Source organism: Juglans microcarpa x Juglans regia, chromosome 1D (assembly GCF_004785595.1).
Source record: "Juglans microcarpa x Juglans regia isolate MS1-56 chromosome 1D, Jm3101_v1.0, whole genome shotgun sequence".
Taxonomy (NCBI): Eukaryota; Viridiplantae; Streptophyta; class Magnoliopsida; order Fagales; family Juglandaceae; genus Juglans; species Juglans microcarpa x Juglans regia.
In genome coordinates, this window is record NC_054594.1 from 10,274,778 (window position 1) to 10,286,095 (window position 11,318).

Below are 11,318 nucleotides of genomic sequence, written 5' to 3' on the forward strand. Positions count from 1 at the left end.
ACACAGCTCCCGGGACTGTTATGCCCTGAAGAGTATAAAGGAAGAAGAGCAGAAGAATCGAGCATGTCGTTCAAAGGATCAAATAGATTGCCACCGAGGAAGGCGCTTGGGCTTCCAACAGGAAAAGAAGCCAAGGAGGTAGGGAGCTAGGGACGGAAGGTGAAGAAGCTCCCCAGTGGAGGATAGACCTCTCAGGGAGATCAGCACAATCTCTAGAGGATACGCAGGAGGCGGATCACTTCGTTAGACCGAAAGGCACACGCTCGGAGGCAGGCTACAAGGAAGTGTTCAGTGCTGAAAGGGTGCAAGTAGGCCGCCACTGTGCACTAGAGGCCAGTGCTCGATGATGGAATCGTCTATCCTAGGCATGTCCTCATGGCGCAGTCGCTTTGCGAAAAGGCCTTCACCGATCTGAAGTTATACCGGAGTCACCTCCCATTGCTAAGCCAGATGAGGCCAGGTGAGACCTTGACTGTGTACTTGGCATTGTCCCCACATGTTGTATCGGCTATACTGGTCCAGGAAATGAAAGAGGGACAGCGGCCCATCTATTACATGAGCCGAGCCTTTCGTGGTGCAGAGGCAAGGTACCCCCGAACAAAAATGTTGGTGTTCGCCATGATTGTCGCAGCAAGGAGATAGCCGTATTTTCAGGCCCACCCGATGAAAGTGCTCACCAACCTCCCCCTCAAGAAGGTGTTACAAAAACCAGAGACCTTAGGACGGCTCGCCAAATGGGCAATCGAGCTTAGCAAATTCGACATGGAGTACCAGCCCCGAGCTGCGATCAAAGGACAAGTATTGGCAGATTTCGTCGCCAAGTTCACCAGCTTCTCGGAGGAAGTACAGGATGCTCCCCAAGGAAAGCCCTGGTAGGTCTACGTAGATGGATCGTCCTACTAGGCTGGCAAAGGAGCTGGGGTGCACATCGTCACCGAGCTAGGAGAAGAGCACAACTATGTGGTCAAGCTGACCATAAAAGTAACAAATAGTGAAGCCGAGTATGAAGCGCTCTTAACGGTGATGTCAATTGCACATGTACTAAGGGTTGAGTAAATGGAAGTGAGGGTTGATTCCTAAGTTGTAGTTAGCTAGGTACTAGGGCAATTCACTAAGAAAAAAGAGAGACTGAAGAAATACCTCCAACTGGCTTGCGACGAGCACGACCGCTTCCACTACTTTAGCATTCAACAGGTGCCAAGGGCGGGAAATCAGAAGTAGACCGCCTAGCAAGGGCTGCATCTGGGTAGGAGGAGGTCCCACTTGCAGAACACACTGTGCTCCAGAAGTGTCTGTTGCAGTCCTAACACCTCCAAAATGGGCGACAGACATCTAGAGATTCTTTCAAGAAGGGCAACTAACCAGCAACCAAGAAGAAGGAAGAAAAGTCAAGAACAGGGCAGCTTGGTTCACCCTACTGGAAGGGGTGCTATATAAAAGAGGTTTCTCCGAGCCACTCCTTAAGTGCCTCTCACCGGAGGAAGCCTAGTACGTGCTAGCAGAAATCTAGGAGAGAATTTATGGAAGCCACTTAGGAGGAAGGGCCTTAGCTGCGAGAGTAACCCGGGCTGGATACTACTAGCCCTGTTCACTCAGAGATTCAGAAGAATTAGGTGAGAACTGCCCAAGATGTCAGGAGCACGGACAGATTCCGCACTGCCCGGTAAAGGAGCTGACCTCAATCATGGCCCAGTAGCCTTTTGCCCAATGGGGCCTAGACCTAATCCCCTTTCCGGTAGCCAGGGAAGAAGCCAAGTTTGTCATGGTTATGGTCGATTATTTCACCAAGTGGGTCGAAGAAGAGGCTGCCAATTTGGCGTAACACAGAGCTTTGTATCAGACAACGAGAGACAGTTCGACTACACACACTACCAAGAATGGTGCAAAAAGCTCGGAATTAAGATAAAGTACTCCTCACCAGGACCCCCTTAAGCCAATGGACTGGCTGAGGCAGCCAACAAAACCCTCCTCACCACCCTCAAGAAAAGGATCTGGGTGCACAAAGGGGCATGGGCTGAAGAACTCTCGAGTGTGCTGTGGGCATACCAAACCACTGTCCGAACCCCCATCGGTGAGACGCCTCTCCCTCTTACTTGCGAGAGTAAAGCAGTAATTTTCGTAGAAGTCGGAATGCCCACATTCTGTATCCAACACTTTAGCCCAAACACAAACAACGAATTGCTTGCCGAGAACTTGGACGTCCTGGAGGAAAGAAGGAAGGAAGCAGCGATGTGAATGGTGAGTAATAAGCGTAAGGCAGAGTAGTACTTCAACAAATTAGTCAGGCCACGATCCTTCAAGATAGACGACATGGTGTTGTGATAGATGGGAATAACTACCTCGGAGGAAGGGAAGTTAAGGCCACGTCAGGAGGGTCTTATGTACTCACCGCAAGCAACCAACCCAGCTTCTCTCTCCTCAAGGACAGCCAAGGACACGAGCTACCCCACCCCTGGAATGCCGAACACTTAAAAAACGTACTATGTGTAGAAGCATAAGGCAGCAACTTGTACGAACAATTATGAATGAATGAGAACGTCATGATGTTTTTTCTAAAATCTCCCATGGTTTGAATGAAACAAAGTCGAGACCTTACACTCGCAAGAAGATGATTCTCTAGACTTGCTGTGGGGTAAGGTTCCAAGTCCCTGGACTCGGAATTGACCCCCCTTCCAACAAAGTCGTGTCCTTACACTCACAAGAAGACAAGTCCCTTAACTCAATAATAGGTGAATCCTTACACTCGCAAGAAGATGAGTCCTTTGAACCACTGGTCAACTTTTCTCCCCTCTTGCATTGCCAAATTAGAACTCAAAGTCTCAAATCCCTAATCATAGCTCAGATCCCATTTTCTCTGCATTTAGATGATCGGTGCCCACCACAATCAACACCGTCGCAAGCTTGCAGCTCTGTCCCATGTTGCTTTATTGAAGCTCCAGTTGATTCGCAACTCTTGTTGGCTATTGCTCCCTCTGTCATAGCTCGTGTTCCTCCGCCACACATCAACGTCCAGCTCCACACACCACCTCGTCCACCTTTGTCGAAGCTCCATCCCCTTTGTCTCATATGTTGCTAGCAGACAAAAAGAACTCAATAAAACAACCAAATAACAAAACAATGTTCATTTTGGTCGCCGAAAAAATGCGGGAAACTAAAAGGAGAGAAGAAAATCCAGTACTCTAAAGCTTTTACTTTTCATCAAGCTCAACATATTAGAGCATTAGCATTGGATTATGCAAATGTAAATGCAAAATTTGCATAATGTGACATGATTTTGCATTTGGTTATTTCACTCAAAACTTATTCCTACATTGGATTATCCATATATTAGTCAAAATAATAATAAAATATTATAAATTTAATAATATTTTTTTTTCAATTTTCTTTTGTTCTATTAATTTTTTTTTTTCATAGATTAAGAGCTATATGGAAATATTAATATTATACAATATGAGACTTGGATAAAGATGTGGATGGATCTTGGAGTGCATCAAATACATTCTAAATATTTCATACAACACCATTGAAAAAAACACATGTCTATTACATTTTCATCTAAAAAAAATCATTGAGAAAAACACAAGTTATCACTAATGTTCAACACATTTTAGCCCATCACAAAAATATACACACCTCCAAAAGTCAGTCCATCACAAAAATATTCACACATCCAAAAGTCAGCCCATTACTAATGTTACTGCCCATCACAAAAAATAAAGACTACCCAAGATTACTGACAAGCAAGCCTCCAAGATTCAGGTTTCTGTACATAATAACCCAGGTTAGTTAAACTAGCCATCACTTTAAAAATGAATTACATGATGAACCAAAGAAAATTGGAACACAGCAACATATTACTTATGCTAGCTATAATCAGTTGGAATGCCATCATTTTTTGTATAGAAGCAACAGGTTGTTTGAAATCTATATTTAGCATTCCTACAATCTTTTACAAACCATCATTATTATTTGGTTTAGCACTTTACCAGCTATGGAATAAGAAAGAGTGTTTGCCTGGAAGTGATGGAATAACCATCATTATCATTTGGTTTAGCACTTTACAATCTTTTACTTTCATCCAATGAAAAAGTCCAAAACAAAATGGACCTACTCAATTGCAGCACAAGGTAGAACCGTAGAACTACATTTTTTCTTGGGTGGTTGGTAGAACTACTACTTGCCAGTAAATCACTTGAGTTCCTCCATATTCAGGCAAGAGAACAATATCTCCTTCTTTTACACTGACAGGTGTCAATTTCCCCTCTTTATCAAGAGGACAATCAGTGCACAAAGATGATTACAATAATCCTAACTTCACGGTAAATGATTCAATTAATTTATCAAGAACACTTATTGGGTTTGCATTAGTTTTGCATTAATTCATCAATTAATTCATTTCCTCAACAACACTTCATCAAACACTTCATCTTCGCAAAGACCACTTCACTCCACTCTCACTCTAACTTCACAAAGACCAAGCAGAAGTAATACAAATTAAATAAATCTTGTAGACACGATCCTGGAGTGCAACAGGTGATTTTTCAAGAAAGGAAAAAAAAATAAAAGATATGTCATTTATATAAGTGTTCACATTCATTTGTTCTAGAAGTATATGTAAGTGTCAATCCAGCTTTGTACATGGAAGACAAACAATAAAAAAGAAAAAGGAAGTGGATTCTAGCTTTATACATGACAGTCTTCAATCCAGTTTTCGTTTACTAGTTTTCAGATCAAAGTGTCTGGTTTTGAGCCTAGGATTCCAAAGAATTAATACCAAATCTTTTCCCTCTCACTGTGTTTGTAGACAGAATTGAGAAAAATATACAAATTCAACCAACATCACAGTAAAACAAATTTCAAACATACTTACCTATTTTGTCAAACTCAAGGCAAGATCTAGTGCTGCTGCGACGGGCTATTGCTGCTACTGGCTACTGCTGCAATGAAACCCAAATGCAAAGTGAAATAGGACGCCACTATTACAAGAAAGAAATAGAGCCTAACAAATAAATTATTAATAAACCAGATGATCCATACAATCAATCTGATTATCATGAAAAATTAATCATAAACCAATTAGAGAATTAAAAAAAAAAAAAAGAAAAAAAAAGCTAAAACACACAAAGGGGATCACGATTTGGTCAAATTAGATGTGTAGGTGAGGAGGAGGGACCTTGAGTTGGGCCTTGGCTGCATCAAGTCGCCTCCATCTCTGAGCAGCTTCAATGGCTTCTCTTTGCCTTGAGTGGTGTTGTGTCGACGAGAAACAACTGGAATGACTTTTTTGCAAAGGAAACAGGCACTCTAGGGCAGAGATCTGGACCATATGGCTTGAGTGGCTTTCGTGCAAAGGAAACGGGTGAAGTGATTTTAGATTTTGGGCTGGAAACAATGGCAGATATGCGGTTGCACTAGACGGAAAATGGAGAGAAAATTGTGAAAGAAACTGAGACAATCCAATCGGGAGCACCAAACCGAGGGAAAAGCAACTACTTCACAGAGGGAAAATTGAGGGAAGAGAGAGAGCGCTTCTAGAGGAAGAAAATAAAAAACAAATATTTGGTTTATTATTTGACTTCACTGTAGCTCAAAGTCATTTGATTTTACACCTGCATAATCTAATGTAGCCCCTTTTTATGTTTTATTAAGCCACTTGACCTTTTGCATTTGCATTTGGATATTCTACTGTGAATGCTCTTAGAGCAGACCCATTTGGCTTTAATTACAAGAATTAATTCTTTAAAAAAAAAAAGCAACGGGAAATTAGAGCGGTAAAATATTTCATTAATGTGGTCTATGTTTTAACTAGACAAACAATGAATATACAAATAAAGAAAATTGTAGGAAAATAATAGAGGTCACTAGAAATTGGAGAACCAGTAGCTCATAAAGAAAGAAGCCCAAGAATGAGAAAGCAAATGATGACAAAGGGAGCCGCTGGGTTGATAATTCTTGGCGTTGAAAAATGCCCACGATATTCATGAAGAGAAGAGATTGATCTTCAATTAGATGTGGAGATGACAAGCTATATTCTTTTGAGTGTCAGACCGCGTGTATTTATAATTATATATATATATATATATAAATATATATATATATATATTGTTGTACACTCGCAGGTGACATATTGAATTAATTCAGAGTTTTTGCCTTACAAGTATTTTTATGACTTATATTAAAATGTATTATTTAGTTTTTTATGCATGTATATTTTTAAAAAATGTATTGATATTATTTTAGAATATAGTTTTTCTATATATCTATAATTGTGTATATATATATATATATAATTGATCTATATAACGACTATCTCGAAATGGTACATTGAAATGTACCGATTCCGAAATATTATTTCCTGAATCTCAACCGGAATGCAATTCAATACCTTGGATCACACACAATGCTTCCAGACATTCTCTCTCACTTTGTTCCTCGTTGATGGTGATTGGGGCTGTGATTTTATGAGAATACGCTCACATGGCTTAAAGCAACTTGAAATCTCTCAATCTTGTGTTGCGAATGAAACCAACAACAAATTTTTGAAACGGAGACTCTGGAGGAGACTACCGTAGTCTCTTGAGAAGGAAGCCCTCTTTAGGGATCAAATGTAGATCAATCAAAGGGGAAAGGAGAAGATTTAGAAAACAATGAATCCAACCCTTTGTTGCCGAGGCGATGAGGCAAAATTCACTAAATGAGAACAAGAGCATAAATCGAAAAATCATTCCACTTAACCAAATGAATGGACATGGATACAGATAAATACAAGGCAAGCCAGGCTGCAAAGAACTCATCGATTTACCTCATAGTAGCTAACCTATTTCCAAACAAAAAAAGCTGATTTTCAATCTCAAACAATTCTAACTTCAAAATGCACATGTCAACCCAACCAAAAAAACCTAATCATAAAGATGGCTGATTGAATCCAAGATTCGTAACAACATCAGGCAATTAGCACCACAGATCCTTGCCAGGTCCTTACCAAGCAATGAGATGCTACAAGGAAGGGGCACTTAACTAGCATGAGTGGTTTGAGAATATCATTTACATGCAGTTCTCATAAGGAAGGACGATTGATGTGGCATTATAGAAACTATTACATTTCTTATTGAAACTTAGGGAGCGGTTTTCACTTTAGACTTGCATTTGTTGTAGTTCATAGTGATTGATTACTTATTGTCAATAGGATGTCATATAACATTATTGTCACTACAACAAATATGGGCTTTTTCCACGAATTCTTTTTCCATGATACGATCCTAGCAAATAGTAGGCTGATGACACGAAACTTGTTTGTGGGAAAAAATACAAGCTTTTTGCCATGAGATCATGCTGGCAAGTAAAACTTTGTGGGAAAATTATTTTTTGCCACGAAACAAAAACCTTTTGCGACGATTAAAAGTAGCTACAAATAAACTTACCAAAAATATGTTACTTTCGTGTGTTATTAGTTTTTGCCACAAGGTTATTAGTTTTTTGCAGCGACATTTTCACGCCGAAAATAATCTTACTAGAATAATTTCTTCTCATTGGTTATTAGTTTTTTGCGACGAGATTTTTATCTTTTTTCGGCGACCTTTGTTCGCCACAAATAGATTAACTTTTTTAAATATGGGTTATTTATATTTGCGGCAACTTGAAAAGTTATTTCGGTGATAAAAATCCACTGGAAATACTAAATAAAATTAAATACTCTGCTCGTTTCTTCCCTCCCCCCATCCGCCCCAAAAAAACCCTCGTGACTATCGAGTCCCTCTCTCTCTCTCTCTCTCTCTCTCTCTCTCTGCGATTGTCGATCCATTCCTCCCTATAGCGCCTCCACGGACGGCTCCTCTTGCCGTCGAGCCACCGTGGGTTTTCCTGCTCAACCCTCCCTCTCGCCAATTCTCTCTCTCTCTCCCTCTCCCTCTTGGATCTGGCAGATCCGTGCACTTCCGCCATCTCCAAGCATGGCCATCGCCACCCTCAGCCGCCCTAAGGTTCCACCAACTCCACCCCAGCTCCCACATCTCTCTCCCTAGAACGGTCTCTCTCGTGGGTCTCCACCGTACACCCCATGGTTTTCTGGTTACAGTGGCTTTCCCCGCCGCCGTGAGCCACCATCTCCTCCTCCAGTCAAGACGCAGGACCACCATGAGCAACCCATGGACGTAGGATCACCTTCCGCACACCTCCTTAGCTGTCCAGCCCTTAAGCATGGTAAAAATCCTACATTTGTGACTCAAGTGCATTATTTTAGTGTATATAGACGTGTATGGTGTGGTGTTGAGGGCCTAGTCAGATTTGTATCTATGTAAATTTACCATTTCAAATGTTTTTAACTACTCAATTTGTTATAATTGCACCTTGACAGAAGAGAAAATGAGAGGAAATCAAGAGAGCAATTGAATCATCTTGGCACTAAAGGCATGCTGCAGGTCCCTCATGCTTTATCATGGTGGCTGCTGGTCTAGCTTTTGCAGTGTAGTGGCTGCACATCCCTCTGTTGCAGTGTTGACAGAGTGAATTCTCTGTGCAGGGTTGCCTTCAAACACTTGAAGATATAATGATAGATTAATAGCAACACTTGGTTTGTTGGTTGGGTGATAGCCTATTTGGATTGCAATGGAGTGGATGGAATGGAGTGGCTTCACTTGTGTTGTTGGAGTGATAAATAATTATTGTTGCCTTTGTCTTGTGCTTTGAAGAGTATGTCGGGCCTCTAAAGATTAGAGATTTGGTATGGGCACATTACCATGAATTGATTTTTTTTTTCTTTTTACGCCTTGGTGCTTATTTTCTTTGCCTTCTGGTTCTTAGGTTAGTGAACTGCTAGGTTCTTTTCGTGATAATGAGCTTTCTCCCGAATGCCTTGATGGAGCCCAGAGGTTTTTGAAAGATGATGGGATTTCAAATTTCAATACCGTCTTCGTAAGTATTAGCTGCTTAACTCTCAGATATTTATAATTGTAAAGGAAATATAGGATTGTTATACTCATATAAAAAATAAAACATATAGGATTGTTATATCTTATCAATTGATCGGACTTTTGAAAATGTGGATGGGAAATGTGCTTAATTTGCTATACGGCTGGCCTGCATATAATGATAGATTAGTAGCCACAATTTGATGACTACATAAACAATAAACACTATTGTTAAGATAGCTAGCATAATATATAAAAGTCTTATTTCTCTGTTTCTTATTGGTAGTTTTTCCACTCTATGGTTAGGGTCAATGCTCAACTGGCATGAAGTTTCATTTAGTTCATGAGAATCTCAATGTGAACCATGGCATAACTATCCATGTACAGATCAGATAAAAGAGGCATTTGTGTTTGAACACTTATGGATGTATTGGTTGTGACCCACAAGTTTTAACAAGAGGTTCAAAGATCAACTTTTTATTTTCTATAAAAATGTGCTTAGCTTTAACTATTAATGTAATGTGTTAAGCTTGAACTATTAATGGGTTTTCATTTTGTTTCTTGCAGGAAAACTTTCTCATGCTCTGTCCTGCTCATACCTCAATCAAGTTTCCACATGAGAAATCTCAATTTGGAAAACATGTTTTCAAGGATAATCTGGTGCCAAATCAGAGGTACAACTCCATTTTCTTAGGTTTTTTAATGCTTTAGTAACTAACTGAGTCACTTTTCAATGTGGAAAAGTGATAAGTAGTGTATAACTATGTTGAAAGTGACAAATAGGCTATTTATGTTGCGCATATCTTAGAAACTTCCAATTCTAGTTTTGTTTCTCTTCGTGGTATTCATAGAATAATGTTCATGATCTTGGCGTTATGCTATGCAATTGCTTGATAATAGTGCACATGGTTTCCATGCGTACTCATAGGTGGCTGTTTTGATACTCTAAGTTGTACCATGAGACATCTTTTGAAATTTGAGGCTTCTGAAACTTGAAACCGATGCCCTCATTCTTGAGACTTGCAATTCTAGTTCTTGCTTTCTCCTCTGAAGATTTATGCTTTTCAGATTATTTAGTTTGAGAGTAATCAAGTGATTGGCTTTTTCACTTCTTCTTTCTTAATAATTTCGCTTCAGGTTCTTGTGCTCAAGTTTGCAAGCATGTGTTGCATTGGAAATGTTCAAGTTACCATCATTTAGGTATGGGGAAAAAGAACCCTCTATCAATTGTTGTGTCTACTTTTCTTTTATGCCATTAGCCTTGAAGTTGGGATGAAGTGGATTTTTTTAAACCACACCCCACTTTTTGTGGTGTCATGAATTGTAACTTGTAAAGTTTTGTGATTGTGTCGTGTATATGTATAAATTGAGTTCTCATTAGAAGTTATTCTTATGAATGTTAGCATATTTTTACATGTTTTTTTTTAACTTATGTAAGTGTGAATTTGGATCTCCAAGATTCGGATATATTTATTTTAGCCGATATTAGACTACCTATTGCGATTATTTTCGGCTCTGAATCATTTTTTTTTATGATAATAATCTTTTTTTTTTAAATCTCTTAGTATTTGCTGCGAATGAAACTCCTGGCAAATACTTTTTTTTTTTTGTTGGAAGTATATATTTCCCGCGATAAGATTTATTCGTAAATAAGTATTTTCAACGAAATATTTTGTGAAGAATATATATTTCTCAGGAAATTATTTTATCGGAAATACCAAAGATAACTTTTTCCACGAAGATATGTCATAGGTAAAGACTTTTTGCTACAACCTCTTCTCATGGAGAATGATGTTATTTCCCACCACATCATACCAGATAAAACCTTATTTGCCATGAAGAAAAAATATTTTAACCACCACGGTAGTTCATGGGAAAAAGAAAGTTTTTCTCATGAACTTGTGGTTTGGTGGAAAAAGAATTTTTTCCCCTCCAGTTTTATGCCACGGGGTCTCCCACGACACAAATTGGTGGGAAACAGATCGTTTCCCACGAAGTCTACACTTTTTCCGACCACAGTCCCTCCTGGGTAAAAATGAGATTTGTTGTAGTGTGTACTAATCTTGATGAATTACTTACCACAACTAGGCTGCATGTATATTGTAGCATATTAGTTCACCAAAAATTTTTGGGACTTTCGAGTTTTCATAGTTTTCAAGATATTCTTCCTCCTCAAATGGCCAAATGGACCAATCCTTAATCAAGAGGTTTAGAGTTCTTTGCTCACTTAGGTCAACCTAGAATCTCTTTAGTCCACGTAGTTTCAGTCGCTATATCGATCCCCCAGCAAGTGAAGGGGTTGTTTCACAAGATTAGTTATAAAGAAATTATTTCCAGCATTACGAAAAACAATATCAATCATCATATATAATATAATTACAAGTCAACAATGTTTCATAGTTGAGCACACTT

The 11,318-nt window shown here is 39.3% G+C and overlaps 1 long non-coding RNA gene across 1 annotated transcript; it reads right to left on the bottom strand.

The window, feature by feature from the left end:
- Positions 1-3,734: 3,734 nt before the first annotated feature.
- Positions 3,735-5,460, bottom strand: LOC121234325. The gene is made up of 3 exons (XR_005934368.1): positions 5,174-5,460; positions 4,871-4,937; positions 3,735-3,763 (listed from the first exon to the last, which is right to left on the bottom strand). It is a non-coding gene; the product is annotated as an uncharacterized LOC121234325 (long non-coding RNA).
- Positions 5,461-11,318: the final 5,858 nt, after the last annotated feature.